This window comes from Sciurus carolinensis, chromosome 14 (assembly GCF_902686445.1).
Source record: "Sciurus carolinensis chromosome 14, mSciCar1.2, whole genome shotgun sequence".
NCBI lineage: Eukaryota > Metazoa > Chordata > Mammalia > Rodentia > Sciuridae > Sciurus > Sciurus carolinensis.
This window is the reverse complement of record NC_062226.1, coordinates 34,603,173-34,620,189: the sequence shown is the minus strand read 5'-3', so window position 1 is coordinate 34,620,189 and position 17,017 is coordinate 34,603,173. Positions and strand designations below refer to the sequence as shown.

At 46.6% G+C, this 17,017-nt stretch overlaps 1 long non-coding RNA gene across 1 annotated transcript; it reads right to left on the bottom strand.

Annotated features, from left to right (window-relative positions):
- Nucleotides 1-2,813: 2,813 nt before the first annotated feature.
- Nucleotides 2,814-16,622, bottom strand: LOC124964576 (uncharacterized). Its single transcript, XR_007104994.1, has 4 exons — nt 15,733-16,622; nt 13,269-13,369; nt 6,972-7,174; nt 2,814-3,634 (listed from the first exon to the last, which is right to left on the bottom strand). It is a non-coding gene; the product is annotated as an uncharacterized LOC124964576 (long non-coding RNA).
- Nucleotides 16,623-17,017: the final 395 nt, after the last annotated feature.

The window sequence follows — 17,017 nt, the reverse complement described above, 5'->3', positions numbered from 1 at the left end:
GATGGGCTGGAACGGGCACTTTGTTAAATGCACAAATAGAGCCACTTGCAGTGATTCCAGTCCCAGGAGGCAGAGGGGTCTCCGAGGTGCAGTTGAGGGCTTGTAATGATGAAGTGTCAGAGAAGGAAGGAACTTGAGGGATCAGAGAAGGCACGTTCCTCATTGTCCACCTGGGGAGACCAAGGTCCAAGGAGGAGCAGGGACCTGCCTGTGTCACTGAATATGGAGGTGGCAGAGGCGGGACTTGCACCTGTGTGTCCTGACTGGGCTCCATCCCTGTCCCCTGCCTCCTGAGGATTGTGAAGAGAGGAGCCGACAGCGTAGTCCCCACAAAGCCACCCGCACCATTGGATCCTCCCTGCGCCTTCTCAGCTTCATGGTAGAGCAATGCTGCTATCAAGTCAGCTATTTTCATAGGTCCCTTTCTCTCTCCCCATTTTTTAAAGTTTTCCTTTATTTTAATGCCTTTGTCTTATCAAAGGCAAATTTCCAGGGCTGGCCCATCTGATAATCATTTGAAAAGGCTCCATCTTTCTTTATCTCCCTTTCTGAGAAGCAAGGACTTGTTTGGATTTATTATTCTTCAACTTTACATGATTTTTTTGGCTTATCTCAATTTTTCTATTGAAATTGCATCAGATTTTTTTTTTTTTTTAACAGATCTCTTTTAGAGAGTCTCGGAGCCTTCCATATGTTAATGAGCTGTTTGCAAAACTGTAGCTTGGGTTTTCTGCTTTGTCAGAGCAGGGCTACTATTTTTCTCTTAAGAGACCCAGTGTATTATCTGAAATGCCGTTCATTAACATTTAACGAATAAAACAGTTCCATGGAGATTAAGAAGTTGACATTTCCATTGTTTTCCTTGGAAAACAACACAATGTTAATCATCCCTCAAGGGATTGTCTTTGCCACAAAAGTAAGACAACAAAGGCCCAGGGTAGGCCCATACCTATGTGCACATGTGTGGTGTTTAGATGTGTCTGTGCTTCTGTCTTTTCATGCTTAGGTCTCTGTGTCTGATGTATATTTATGACACTGTACACGTGGCTGATTGTCTACCAACCTGTAACTGGCCATATGCATTTCTGAGCTAATGGTCTGAGTCTAATGGGGTGTGTGTGTGTGTGTGTGTGTGTGTGTGTGTGTGTGTGAATCTGTGTGGATTGGTATGTGTGCTTCTGAAGGAATCTACTGCATATGTGGATCTGTGCATTGTGTGTACTTTACGGCCATGTGACTGTTGCCATGAATATGTTTGCACACGTGCTAGTGTGTATATACACAGATACACAGATTTATGTGGGTGTGCATGCTGTGTGGGTGATTTGTGAGTCTGTGCATGCCCCTGTGTCTGGATGTCAGCAGAGTGTGGCTGTGTCTTTGTCCGCGTTTCTCCGCTTGTTTGCCTGCTCTGAGGATGCTCGGGTGTCAGCGGGCAGAGCCTCCTTCATAAACATGTACACAGCACCCTCCAGTGGACATGGGGGGAAAGCCGGCTGCAAACAAAACTAAACAAAACAAGCCAGACTCCTAATTCACTTCCACATTCAATACGGTTTGCATGGCATGGTGTCAGGTCTCTGAGAAAGCAGGGAAGGGCTCTGCTTCTGCAGTCAGGCCCACACTCACGGAGAACTCCAGCAGCAAGCAGCTGCTTCATGAAGGCAGGGTGAAGGACTCTCTCTTCGTTTGGAGACAGGATCACTGGCTTTCCACTTAGCCAGGAAGGTGACTGGCACACAGACCAGTCAAAAGCAACCCCACTCTGTGCCCACGTTTCTGGGACCCTGCTTTCTCTATTGCCGTATAGGTTCTGTTCCACGCCCTTGGACCACACCAAGTCCCCTGGTCTGAGAAACAGGCCCTTTCACCTGAGAAGCTGTGTTGGTTTCCTATTGCTCTTGTAGCACAGGCTACCATGAACTTAGTGGAAGTCAGACGTCTAAAACGGGCCTGCAGGGCTGGTACCCCTGGAGGCTGCTTCTTGGCCTTTTCCCGACCCTCTCATCACTCCAACCTCTGTCTCCTGATTCCCTCTTTCCCGTATAAGAACACTTGAAATTGTATCCAGCTCACCTGGATAATCCAGGATGATGTCCCCAGTTCATTCCACCATGCACAGGACTGTTTATTATGGCTATGTAACAAGGCTAGCCTTAGTTTGGATCTTGAGTGTCTCCAAAGGCCCATTAAAGGCGTGGTTCTGAGTCTGTGGCACTTTTGGGAGGTGGTGGGACCTTTAAGGGGTAGGCCCTAGTGGAAGGAAGTTGGGTGATTGGTAGTGTGCCCTTAAAAGGGATATTGGGACCCTGGTCCCTTCCTCTTGCTCTGTTTTATATCTCAGATGGTGAATAGGCCTCCTCTGCCATGTGCTCCCATCATGATGTACCATGCTGCCACAGACCCAGAGCAACAGGGCCAAAATAAACCTTTCCTCCTTTTATGTTGATTATATCAGGTATTTTGTCATAGTGACAGAAAGCTAACATAGCCAGTAAGGTTAAATAATGTGCCAAAATCACACAGCTGGGAAGTGGAGGAGACAGATTTTTAACCCAGAATTCTCACATTTTGAAAACATGTTCTTCTTCATTAGAGGACATTGCTACAAGGACCAAATCCCCACTTTGGGGATTGAACCCAGGGGACCTTTACCACGGATCTACATCCCTAGTCATTTTTGTTGTTTATTTTGAGACAAGGTCTCATTAAGTTGCTCAGGGTCTTGCTAAGGTGCCCACACTGGCCTTGAATGTGTGACCCTCCTGCCTCAGCCTCCCGAGTCACTAGAATTACAGACGTGCTCCTGGCTTTTTAAAATTTTTTATTAGTACATAATAATTACACATAAAAGTGGGATACATTGTGACACAACTGTACTTGGACATAAGACCCAGGACTATTCTATTACCACAAGAAATTCCTTCTTACAATGTCGCTCTGGGCATCCTGCTCTTCATCCTGGCCATCAAATGACCTGTTTTCTGTTCCCATAATTGCATCTTTTTCAGGATGCCATGTAGATAAGATCATACCTCAGTCTCTACCTCCCCGTAATGCATTTGAGACTTCTCCCTGTCCTTGCGTCTCTGTAGGTCATTCCTTTCTCTCCCAGCACAGTGTCCCATCGCATGAAAGCCCTGCAGTTTGTGTGTCCGCTTGAAAGACTGACTACTTCCCGACATGGCAATTATGAGCTCTCTGCTGTATGCGCTGCTTTGATAATATTTTGCTAAGGATTTTTGCATCTATATTCATGAGGAATTGTAGATGGTCGTTTTCCCTTTTTTTTCTCTTTTTGATATCAGGGATTCAAAAATGATTGAGAAGTGTTTCCGCCTCTTCTATTTTCTGTAAAAGTTTGTGTGGAACTGGGATTATTTTTTCCTTAAATAACTTGGTATTTGAATTCACAGTGGAGCCCGCTGGGTTTTCCTTTGTTGGAGGGTTTTCAGTTTTGAATTCAATTTATTTAATGTGTATAGGGCGATTCTTGTTATTGACTTCTAGAGTGAAGCTTTGGTAGTTTGTGTCTTCCAAAGAATTTCTCTGTTTCGTCGAAGCTATTCAATTCATGCTAACATTGAGGAGAAACTGGCGCTGGATTAACCAAACACGTGAGTGAACAGCTCACCTAAGGAGATCACAGAGAACAAAGAACAAAAATTCTGGGTTAGTAATGGCCAAAACTTCATGAAAAAACATACGCTTTTTTGAAAGGAGATCAATTATTAAAAAGTACAACTATGCATGCAACTCTAAAGCAAATTCTTAATATAAAAAATTGGAAATCACAAAAGTGATAAAGCAAGCAAATACAGTATATACGCTTGATAGAATATCTATTTTTTACATAGTGCAAAAATATGCATAGCAAAATCTAGAAAGAAATACACCAATATTATAATATTTATTTTTTGAGGTTTGAGTCTGTGGTATGAAGCCCTTTTTTCTTCTTTTCACTATCCTGTAACTTTCCTGTGTAATGTTTTTAATGGGGAAAACCTGTTAGGAGAAAAACCAGCATTTTCTTCCACCTCTAATGGGACATAGCGAGTTCCCATGGAACATGGGACCTACCACAGAGAGTCCCTCAAAAAAAGAAGCAATGGTCAGGTGTGGTAGCCCATGCCTGTAATCTCGGTGACTCAGGACTCAGCATCACCTCTGGTCACTGACGCCCTGCCCCATTGGCCTTTTCTGGGACTCCAACACCCCATTCCCACAGGCCCACCAGGAGCACTACGACCTCACAGCTCCCTTCTCCTGAGACAAACTCCTCCCCACACAACCCTGGGCATCCCCCTCCCATGGAACCTGCAGGGAACGTTTGAGACGCTGACCCTGAGGAAAGAGGGTCATTAGTCCTGCTACCTCCAGGACTCAGGGCCTCTCTGGGTCACTAGACTAGATCCCTGGAGTTGGACCACTGGCCAAGCCCTCTCTGATGAGCATGAATCAGGAGGGAGTGGTGGCAGGGGTGAGGGTAAAGAGCGAGGAGAGGTGAAGGGGAAGGAGAGGGGGATGAGGACGGGAGAGGAAGGGGAGATGAGAGAGAAGAGGAGGGGGACAGAAAGGAAGAGGAGGAAAGGGGTGGGAGGAGGAAGAGGGAGAGGGAGAAAGGAGGGGAAGGGACAGGACGGATTCTGAGAGACCTGCGTGATGGTGCCATGTCCTTTCCCTTGGGTCTGGGTAGGAAGGACCCCTGGGGCTGCAGAATGCCCATCCACAGGAGCTGTCTAGGCCTGGACTTCCTCCTAGGGCTGTCCTTTCTCCAGTGTGATGCCTGCATCCCCAGAATCAGACCCAGGACAGTTATGTTCTCCTGAGCTCAGTGTCCCCAGTGTCATGAGGGCAGTGCCGTCTTCAGCTGAGCCTGGCCCTGCACAGCAGTGGACACTGACTGGGCTTTACTGTGGCCTTGCTGCCTCACCTTTCATCCCAGGACAGAGTCACTGAAAAAGGCTCCTCATCCTTTTATATGAACTATTTTTGCCACAGGCTGTTCCTCATAGTGCAGAAGGAAACCAAGGGGTCTTGCTCACAAGGGTGTCTCCTAATCCCCTGGGCTGGCCCCGGCCCTGCATCCCCTGCTCCATACTCCCCTGCTCTGGGGCTCCTAGGAGGGTTGGTTATATAATTTGCAGCGGCCTGTGCAAAATTAAAATGCGGCATCCCTCACGCAAAAAGTAGGGAAAATGTAATTAAAGACGTATTAAAAACACTTTTTAAAAAATAGAAATGTACATGGGAGAAGTACTATTGAAAAAGTACTAACGTAAAAAGTTTTCCCTTTAAAATATTTTATTTTGCTGGGCTGGGGTTGTGACTCAGTGGTAGAGTTCTTGCCTAGCATGCGAGAGGCATTGGACTTGAGTCTCAGTACCACATATAAATAAATGAATAAAATAAAAGTCCATCAAGAAATAAGAAAGTAATTTTAAATATTTTATTTTTAATGTGATATTTAAATGTAAGTTATGTGTAGTATGAATATATCACTTTATTTAAAATAAACATGTAATTTATTTTGCATATCATAGTTATATGTGATATTTAATCTACTATCTCTACAGAGAGAGCGGATGTGAATAATTGTTGGATGAGTTATTTGGCAGAAACCCTCAAGTCCATGGCCACCTTTTTTTTGGTCAGTGGTACTGGGAATTGACTCCAGGGGTACTCTTATTACTGAGTTACATCCCCAGCCCAGCAGGGTTTTTTTTATACTTTTTATTTTGAAACAGGGTCTCACTAAGTTCTTAAGACTGGCCATGAATTTGTAATCCTCTTGCCTCAGTTTCCCAAGTCCCTGGGATTATTGGCATGCACCACTGTTCTAACTTGTTACTGCCCATCGGTCACCTTGATGATGTCCTTCAGAATGCTTTACACCGGTGCTCATGCTCCCTGATGACTGACCCCTGCCCTATACTATAAGAACCCAGGCTGGGAGGCCAGGGACCATATTGGCCTTGTTCACTAATCAGATCCCGGCATTTGGCCCACGGCATGGGGAACAGTAGCATCTAGTAGATATGGGTGGACGAATTCGTGAATGAATGAATGAGTCAATGAATGAATGTGCTTCCAGGCAGGGAGAGGGCTGGCTGTCACACATCCAGGCAGCCTCTGAGCCTCTGTCACCCAGAGGCAGGGCCTCACATTTCTCAGCCGCTGTCAGGTCATCACACAGACTCAGATTTTGAAATAGAAGCAGGAAGTTGAACATTGAAGTTAAACAAAGCAGCAGTCTGAGCCAAACTTGCCTGGGGGCAAGCTGCTTTACCCCGCCATGGGCCTGGCACCTCAAACCTGCGGCCAGGCCTGCCCCAGACTACTTCACACGCCTGATCCTGGTCCTGAGGGCAGAGGTGGAGAAAGGTCTGCATTCAGCAGTGAAAGGAGAGGAGGGAGGGAAAGAGACCCTGCCCTGTGAGCCCAGGAGCCTGGCTTAGAGCTACAGCGCCTTATGTGTGTTATCTTGCTTACAGTTCATTAGAAGTCTCAGAGGAGCCAGCCACAGTGGTGCATGCCTGTAACCCTAGCGGCTCAGGAGGCTGAGGCAGGAGGATCAGAAGTTTAAAGCCAGCCTCAGCAATTCCCAGTGGTACTGGGAATTGACTCCAGGGGTACTCTATTACCCCAGGGCCCTAAGCAACTCAATAAGACCCTGTCTCTAAATAAAATACAAAAAAGGGATGGGGATGTGGCTTAGTGGTTAAGTGCCCCTGGGTTCAGTCTCCAGTACCAAAAAATAAAACAATTTTTAAACAAAGTCTCAGAGGGCAGAGGTCATTATTCTCTTTTAAAGATATGGAAAGTGAGTCTCAGAGAGGTTACTCATTTGCCAGGGCCACTAATCCGGCCTGTGACAGTAATCCCTGTGATTTGAACTCAACTCTGTCTGATTTCAGAGCCAAAGCCTCACCTCAAGCTGTCGCAAAGAGGTTTTCGGTCCTAACTCTTACCTTCTTCACTTACGAGAGAAGTTCTCTCCTCTTCTTCAGTCCACATAAGATGCCACCAGGACATTTCACCCATTCTTTGTTTATTTGTGTCCTTAAGGGTAAGGTTGGGAAAGAGGGAGCTGCACGGGGGTGATCAGCCGTTCACTCCCTGGCGTGAAGAGTTCCAGTCCCTTGACTCTCCTTCTGCAGACTGGTCTCCCTGCCTGAAGCAGGTGGGAAGAGTGATCATGAGGGATTCAGGGTCACTTCAGAGGCTTCCTTGAGTCACTGGACCCAAGTCTGTCTGCTTGCTGTAGGACAGGCCATTTAGGTGGAGAGACAAGGTGTTGAAGCAAGAAAGACAACTTTATTGGAAAAGGCAGTCGATGCAGATGATGGAGGATTCTTGTCCAACGTCCATCTTGACAGAAGCTGACTTAGCAGTTGTTTACAGAGGTGGGTGATGGGCAGTTTCTCATAGCAGGCGAGGGTTCCAGAGTGGCCAGCGATGCCTATCTGATCTTCATCAGTCACGCAGAGCTCAAGAACAACAGTGCCTATTTTTGTGGAGGATCGTTATTTCCTCAGGCTATCCTTGTTATCACTTAGTTTGCGGTTGTACAGTTCCTGACATTACGCCATGGACGGCGAGGGGGCTGGCTGCCCGAGAAGAAAGGGTGCAGTGAAGTTAAATATAGAGTCCTTATTGCTCAGCTGTGAGTGCACAGGTGGGGAAACTGAGTTCAAGAGCCAGAGGGAAATGTCCAGGAGCCAGATAGGAGAGTAGGCAGAGTGAGCTCCAGCTTCAGGAACAAATGGGTTCCCAGCACCACAGCAAGCGTGTCTCACCAAAGGCCGCCGTGGAGGCGAAGTTGAGGGCAAAAGGGAGGCAGTGGGGGTGGAAGAGGCAGGTTTTAAAAGAGGATCTTGCTAAAAGGAGCCATGGGCTCCGGGATACAACTGACTGTCCTCATAAAGGAGGTCCCACAGGCCCTAATGTCCCCAGCACCCACCCACTTATCTGAAGATCCTGGTATAAGCAGTATGAGAAATCTGACCCCACAGCAGGTGGCAGCCTAGCACCTTAGACAGTTCATATGCTCTCCCTGGTTCCAACCTAGCCCTGCCACTTAGCTTGTGGACTTCTCTGAGTCCTCAACCATTAGTCAGTGGTTGTTTCTTTGTAGAGTTCATGACCATAATGCATGCAGTACACCTAAGACACATGAAAGAAGATGACCTTTGGTCAGGACTGGAAATAGGCTTCTTGGTGCTCACTCCAGCCTCCTCCCAGGCCAAACTTGAAGCCTCTGATTATTCTGCACAGCAGAACTTCCTCCCAGGTGGAATAAGGACCCCAGATCTAGAACCCAGGAAACCTAGGTCAATTCCAGGTCTGTCTGACATTGGGCCCTCCAAAGAGTATCCTGGAGGACCTCAGGGCAGAAGTGAGAAGGCTAATGGTGGGCATGGTGGACCCCAGACAGACTTGCCAGTCTGACAGGTTTGGAAAGGCACAGGACTGGGAAACCAACGTGGTGGGGTGGGGGACATCCCTCCTGACCTAGGTCACTGCCAGGAGAGGACTGGGGGATTAGAGGGCCCAGAGAGTGTGCTAAAGCAATGACCAGGGACTGAGGAGTCCCTTTGTGAGATTCCAGGTCCTTCTGGGCACAGAAGGAGGAAGACTGGGCTGAAGTTGAAACACCTGGTTTTGGTCCCTAGCTCTGTCCAGTGGGCACGGTGAGCTGGGCAGATTTCTTTCTGTCTTTGTGTCTCAGTTTCTTCTTTGTAGAGTGAGAGTGGATCTAGGAGCTCTTCAAGGCTCTTCCCTGGGTCTGCAGCTTCTTCCAGACACAGCCCAGCCCACAGCAGGGACCCATGAAGTGCTTACAGAAGAGTGAAGCAGCAGCTGGAGGGTGAGGATTAGGGCCCGGGCAGGGGGTTGGCTTAATGGAGTCACGCCCTTGGATCTAATGCTGATTAGGCTCATGATTATTGTGTATTTACAGCCCTGTTTCTCTTCACTAGCAATTTGCAGACATTTATTAGTCAATCCTCCTGGTGTTCTGGGGAGGTAAATAAGGAGGGTGAGGCCTGTTTTACAAGCTTTCAGGGGTGATGTGGGGTGGGAGTAGAAACATTAGACAGACCCCCGCAGACTGCACTCTCCAGCAAGGGAGATGTCGAGAATGCTCTGGTCTAATCGGCTGCTCAGCCGTCTGAACTCTGTCCACTAGAGAGACTGGAAATGGATGTTCACAGGGAAACACTGTGTTTTGACCTGCAAAAGATGCTTAAAATTTTGTAGTTAATATTTAAACACGGAATTATTTGGAACAATGATCTCATACACAGCTTTTGGGGTGTAATGGATACATCCCCCTCTGAAAAGGGTAGAAAATTGCTAAAGGAACACTCTAGAGCAATGGGCAAAACAGCTACTACATGAATGAATCTCACATGATGCTGAATAAAAGACTCAAGAAGCAACACCCTATGACTCCCGGTCGTAGAATCCCATTTATGCAAAGGGCAAACCTAGGCTTATCTAGTTCATGGTGTCAGAAAGGCAGCAATGGAGCTGGCGCATGCCTGTAATCGCAGCAGTGTGGGAGACTGAGGCAGGAGGATGGCAAGTTCAAAGCCAGCCTCAGAAACTTAGTGAGGTGCTGCGTAACTCAGTGAGACCCTGTCTCAACATAAAATATAAAAAAGGGTTGGGGATGTGGCCCAGTGATTAAGCAACCCTGGGTTCAATTCGTGGTACAAAAGATAAATAAATAAATAAATAAAATAAAATAAAATAAAAGGCAGCAAAGGTTGGCCTCTGGAGGGTGTGATTGGAAGGGCCCCTGGGTTAGACCAGGACGTCTGACTTCTCCATTCTGTCTCTGAACCTGAATGTCGATCTCACAGATGTGTTCATCACAGGAAAGTCCTTGAGCTGTACACTTAAAATCATGCACTTTTCTCTATGTTCATCTCACTACAATGAAACATTTTTAAAAAGTAGGACTGCTAAAAAAATGTAAAAAAGAATTTTTTCTGCTTCTCTATCCACAGGAAGCATTCTTCCCTCTGAGAGGTCTGCGAGACGTCTGCCAGCACGGTTCTCGTCCCTCCTCCTCTCCGGTCACTAGGCTGGGGTTGGTTCTGTTGATCATCCCGCTCGTAGCACTGCTTTTCTGGAGTAGAGACACATTTCTCTGTACCATCGCATCTATCAAAAACAGGAGGAAGGGCTGGGCGTAGCTCAGTGCTGGGACACTTGCCCCGCACATTCTAGACCCTGGTTTCCATCCCCAACATGGAGGGAAAAAATGGGCCAAGAGGACCACATTCTCCAAGAAATGATGAGAAAGATAATTCTCTTTTATACCAGCTTGATTAGGCATCACTGACAAATAGAAATTGTATATATTCAGATATCGTATTCAATGTGATGTTGTGAAATATGTATATGTTTTGGATGATGGTAAGAATTAAGCTTATTAACATATCCCTCACTTCACGTCCTCAGTAGTTACTCCCCTGCCCAGTGAAAATACTTAAGGTCTATCCTCTTAGCAAATCCCTCCTTTCTTCCTTCCTTCCTTCCTTCCTTCCTTCCTTCCTTCCTTCCTTCCTTCCTTCCTTCCTTCCTCCCTCCCTTCCTTCCTTTCCTTCTCTTTTCTTTTTTGCAATGTTAAGGATTAAATCCAGGACCTGTTCTTGCTACATAACACTCTACCACTGAGTAGTAAATTTTGCTAAGTTGTCCAGGTTGGCCTTGAACTTAAGAACTTCCTATCTCAGCTTCCAGAGTTGCTTTGATTACAGACCTGTGCCATAGCGCCTGACTCTAATTCCAAATATATATATAACCCATTATTTTTAACTACAATCACCATGCTGTGCATTAGGTCTGCAGAACTTATTCATCTTGTAACTTCAAGTTTGGACCCTTTAGCCAATATCTCCCCATTTCTCCCACCCCATCCCCTGTTAATTTCCCTTCTACTCTGTTCCTGTGAGTTCAACTTTTTCCACATATAAGAGAAATAATGCAGCATTTTTCTTTCTGTATGATGGATGGATAAATAAAAATTGTGGGTAAATATAAACACTGAAATATTATTCAGTCTTAAGGAAATTCTGCCATTTGTGACAACATGGATGAACCAGGAGGACATTATGCCAAGTGAAATACCTGTAGAGAAGATCCTTATTTGCAGATGTAAAGAGCAGGCCCCTGTGTGTGTGATACACAAGCCTGTGTCACTCTTGGCTCACCCGCCAGCCTCTGAACACATTTTGGTTCGCAACCTCTGTTCTATAGTATCCCTGCAGATGGTTTCTCCAGCTTTGTTTGCACACTGTGAAGCCTGGGAGCTCATTCCCTCCCAAGGCAGGGTCTTCCCTCCAGGATAATTCTGCTGGTTAGAAATTACTTTCTCAAGTGGACTTGAAATTGAGGAACTCCTCAACAAGTCACAGGTGGATGGGGCCTGGGAGGCTTTCCAGCCCAGAAGTCTCTTCCTGTTTATGCCCAGAGGCCCCTGTCATCACCCATTCCCTTGGGCACCTTGCTGGAATCTATTTTGACTCTCAAGTTGCATGTATTTCATTCTCACCTGAGAGGAAGTATTTCCAAGTGACAGGATCCTCCGAAATGTGTCAACTATGAAGGGCCCATGCAGAAACAACTGTCTAGTCTAGTCCCCTGGCTTTATAGATGGACAGCCGACATCTAGAGAGGAGAAGCTGTACATCCACGGTCACAGGGCAACTGTTTGGGAAAATCAGGTTTAGGCTGTATGAGAACAGTACAGCCCACTCAGCTGACTGTCTTAATGATTTTGCCCCACAGGGTTTGGTATGTGTGTCAGGGTCACCTGGTGGGCACAGTGACTGTTATGACAAAGGTGACTTCAGTCATGTCAAGTTAGGTCCTTGCAGTGACAAAGCCTTAGCAGATATGAGCTCTCTGACTGGCATATCTGATAGTTCACCTCCTAATTTGTCTCAGATTGTTCTCATCTGGCCTAAACTTAGCAGACAGCAGATGGGTGAACTTTGATGGAGATGAAGAGAGACATGTAGGGTGTCCAGGGCGGTCAGAGCCTCTCAGAGAGGACCCTTAAAGGCAGGCAGGCCAAGTGCCCTGGGCGTGGTGTGGTGGGACAGATGTTGGATGGGGACTGAGTGGGCAGGCAAATAAAGGGCGGGAACCATCACACCTTCAAGAAAAGCTCTTCACCGAGCGCACTGGCACATACTAGTAATCCCAGTGACTCAGGAGGCTGAGGCAGGAGGATCACAAGTTCAAAGTCAACCTCAGCAACTTAGCAAGGTCCTAAGCAACTCAGAAATATTTTATTTCTAAATAAAATATTTAAGAAGGGCTGGGGATGTGGCTTAGTAGTTAAGTGCCCCTGGGTTCAATCCCTGGTACCATAAAAAAAAAAAAAAAAAAATCTTCAAATGTTGCCCATAACTACTGACCCCGATGGCCTTCCCCCCATCCTCTCTAAGCTCCAACCACCCTCTGCTGCCTAAACCCCTCTTCCCACCATGCCCTTCTTATCTCAGGCTTTTCCTGCGCTGCTTCTCAGGCTGATGGTCCCCCCTCCCTCCTCCGCCACTCCAATGCATCATCAGCAAACACAGTCTAGGCTGGTCTCTGACCTGTAATGTGCTGGTCACTTTCTAAAGTCATGGATCTTTTACTCCTTACCATATCCCATTTGTTCATAATTTGCAGACAAGGAAATTAAGGCTCATAAAAAGTTTTAATAGATTTCAAAATCTTAAGATCATGAACTACTGTGAAGAAATGAGCCTGAGACATTAAGTCATCAGACTTCAAGTTCAATGTTCTTTCAAATATACTTCAAGATCCTGTTCTTCTTTTGAAAAAATATCCCCAACCAGAGGATCTTGTGTTTTTGCATGGAAAGCATAGTTGTATGGAAAATGGCCCCAAATAGGAAATTGTGGTTATCATTACACAATTTTTATTTTCCTCTTCATTCCAATTTTTTTCAGTGTAATCTAATTCTTGTACAACAAGCACGAATTACTTCTATAATTAAGGTTTGCAGAACGCCCCATTGAAAGAACTAAAAATTACAAATCCTAGAAAAAAAATCAGGCTGAGAATATTAATTATGTTTAGTCCGTCTGTTGCTGCATAACAAATTATTCCAACTTAACCCCTTTAAATAGCAGTGTCTGAGGTTAGGAATCTAGGAGTGGCTTGACTGGGTGGTTCTGGCTCTCCCTGGGGGTTGTGAGCAAGCTGTTGGTCAATACTGTAGCCACCTGAAGTCTCACCTGCACCGGAGGAACGGCTTCTTGGAATGTCGGCAGCCTGGAAGGAGGCCTCAGTTTCTTGCCACAAGTTCCCTCCAAAGTTCACGTGGCAATCTGCTGTGCTGAGAGAGATCAGAGAGAAGTAAGCCTCAGTATTCGTCACCTAATCTCAGATACGACTTGCCACCTCTGGATCTTGTGTATCATCACGAGGGACAGGAGGTACAGCTCGTCAAAACACCATAAGGACAGAGGTGCTGTCAGCCTGTTGCCACTGAACTCTTCTTGGAGCATCCCCAATAAATCATCTGTCTCCCGCGCTGTCTCCAGGCACTTTCTTTGACCTGCCTGCATCCCACCCCACTGCCCTGGCACAACTAGGCTGTGGACATGACACAGTGTCCTTAAGAAAAGAGGCAGAGGGGGAGTTGACACAGATAAAGAAAGCAATGTGACAGTCCAGACGCTGGGCTGCTGGCTTTGAAGATGGAGGAGGGAGCCAGATGCAAGAGATGAAAGAAAAGCAGCTCAAGAAGCTGAAAAAGGCGAGGAAATAGATTCTCCATCAAACCTTAGGAAGGAGCACAGTCCTGCCCAGGTAGTGATTTTGGCCCCATGGAAAGGATTCCAGACTGCTGACTTCCAGACTCTAAAAGAATAGATGTGTGTTGTTTTAGGACAAGCTGTGATGATTTGCTACAGTGGCAATTGCAAACAAATACACTGTTGCATCTACTTGGTGCAATCAGCAAAGTTTAGAGCAGGAGATAAATATCTCCTCTAGTTCCAGGGCTGGACCTGCTTTCCAGCTTTTTTAAAAAACAGTTTTTAGTTGTAGATGGATACATGTCCATAAATAAATAAATCCATAAATAAATTTTTTTATTTATTTTTTAATGTGGTGCTGAGGATGGAACCCAGCGCCTCACACATGCTAGGCAACTACTCTACCGCTGAGTCACAACCCCAGCCCTTCGTAAGCGTTTTGTTTGTTTGTTTTGGGTACTGAGGATTGAACCTGTAAGTTACTTCCCTGTTCTTTTTATTTTATTTTATTTTATTTTTTTTGATTTTGAGACAGGATCTGGCCAAGTGGCTGAAGCTGGCCTTGAACTTGCAATCCTCCTGCCTTAGCCTCCCAAGTCACTGATGTTATAGGCATAAGCCACTGAGCCCAGCCTCAGATCTTCTTTTAAAGAAGACTTGTTAAGGGTTGGGTATGTGAAGGTATGTAGAAATGACATCAATCTGGTGATCTTAAGATGATTTCTGGTGGTCTGGTCAGTCTCCAGATCACCAGACTAATGTGATCATCATTATCTAGTCAATAAATAGTACTGAAAAGTCACCTAAACTATAGGATTTTTAAGATATCATTTCTCTCTTTGCTTAATAAATTTGTTGGGGGGTTAATTTACAGTGCACAGGTATAATTACAGATTTCCCAGGAATTTGGGAGTAACAGGCTTGGAAGAGAGACTGATTGGGGAACCACAAGCCTGAAAAAGTATGCCAAACTTCTGAATTGAAATCTCTTTCCTTCCTTTATGTCTCCTTTTACCTGTGTCTATTCCTTTAATCCTACCTCAGTGGGAATCCTCTACAGTTGGGCCCCACTGAAGCAGGGATCTTGGGAACCAGATTTGGGGAAGAGACATGGCACCAGGTCAGTTTTCTCCACTTGTTTGCCTGGTATTCGAAAACCTGGCATTTGATGCCAAGTTTCGTAATGCCAGTGGCACCATGGATGAGCCAATTAGTGTCCTTATCTGTCAGTTGAAGCCGATAATGCTTGTCCTCAAGCAGAGTCAGAAGGGTCAGTAGCAAAGCCTCCTAGTTATCCCAGTGTGTCTTTTCCACTGAGTCATAGAAATGGAAGCCCCAGTATTTTGGCCACACAAAATAAAGACTACATTTCCAAGACTTCCCTGCAGCTCCTTGTATCATAGGACTGAACTCTGGCCAATGGGATACAAGCGAGTTTGGGGACTCTACCTTTGAAGCAGTGGTCAGGCACACTCGGCCCTTTTCTCCATCCCTCCTGACATCCTACTGCCTAGAAGGTGGTAGCTGTCAGTTGAAGCATCCCACTACTAGGGAGGACCAAAGGGTGAACTGGACAGTGTGCATATCCTTGAGAATCACAGAGCTCGCTCCCTCAGCTGCTAACCTCTGGGTGTCTTTATCAACCACCTTTTGAAGTACACCACTGCTATTGGGGTCTTAGGAGATGAACTCATCTTCACTCTCAGCCATGGGATCCAATGAAACCAAGTGATTCTCATCTAGCCAAGTCACCTCCTGCCTGTGTCTCCTCAGGGAAACATGCAAACTCATTAGCATGACATACCAGGCCTTTTGTGATCTGCCCGCCACCTACTGCTGCAGTCCGGGCTCTCTTGCTGGTCCCCACCCTGTGATCATGCCCCAGGCCCCAACTGGAAGAGCTGTTCCCCGCTCTCCAAGCCACCAAGCTGCCTCTCACCTCTGCCATCTGCACCTGCAGCTCTGTTTTCTAGAAACATCATTTCTCCCCGTCATTCAGCTTTCTGGATGAATTCCATTCCAGCCTCGCCTTCTCCAGGGACCTACACAGACTGAGATTTTTTGGTTCCTTTGGCTCTTTGGTCCCATTTCCTGTTCCCCTGCTCTTTTGGCACCACTGGGTTTTCTTGCACCACAGGAGAGAGACTCGCCCATTTCCACGTCTGTCTGCATCCCCAGTCTGTGAGCCACCTGAGGCTGGGATGGTGTCTGCTTCTTGTCGGGCTCTCAGGGCCTGGCACGGGGCCTGGCCTCGTGGTGCTGTCAGTCACAGGAGCTGAGCGAAGGCAGGAACTGCGGAGGGCAGATGCTTGCTAATGTGGAGGCTGCTGCCTGGTGAGGGACCGCAGGAGGAAACAGCCTTGGAACCAGAGGAGCTGGCTCGAGACGGAGGGGAAGGCAAGGGTGGCCTCAGATGCTACTCACTATCATTTCCCTCCTCTGGTCACCTTGATATCAGCCCTGCTGGATCCCAAAGGCCCTGCGTGTTCCTTGGCAAGTCTGCACTGCGTGTCATTAGCGATGGGCAGCATTTCAAGCTCGCTCAATCAGCAAATGAGTGAAGATACACTGGGTCCCGGCCAGCACTTTGTACTCAGCACTTCCTAATGGCTCCTAACCAGCCGTGATAACAGGCTGGGAAAGTCAGTTAACTGGGTTTCACAAATAACATGCATCCGGGGTCCAAAATGTGTGGCTCAAGGGCTCTGCTAACAAGGAACATTATTTACCAGCTGTACTAGGACTTTCTGGGGTCCTCTTGCGGTTCTTTGGTCCACTTCATATTCCCCTCTTCTTACAATGCAAAGACTCAGCCGAGAGGGAGGAATTTGCCCAAGGTCACACAGAGAGGCTGGAGTGGGGACCAGGATCCGGCTCTGACATCTAGCTTCCTGCCCTTTGCACCACCCCCGTCATTTGGTCACTGCTGTTCAAAAATTAACTTTGGGTTTACATAAAGACAAGGACCCCTTGGGCCCAGTCATGATAGTGACTAAGGGGGCGGAGCCACAGAGCCTTTGAACCAGGAGGACACAGTCTACTCATTTGGTAACATCATATTTTCTAAACTTCTTGTTATGAACAAGTTAAAATATACACACAAACAGGGAGAGCGTGTAATGAACCCCTTTGTGCATATCAGCTGCCAGCTTCAGTAATTAACAACACCTGCTGTTCTTGGTCCAGAACTTAGAATCCTACTGCCTCTTAGGAAGCTAGAAGGG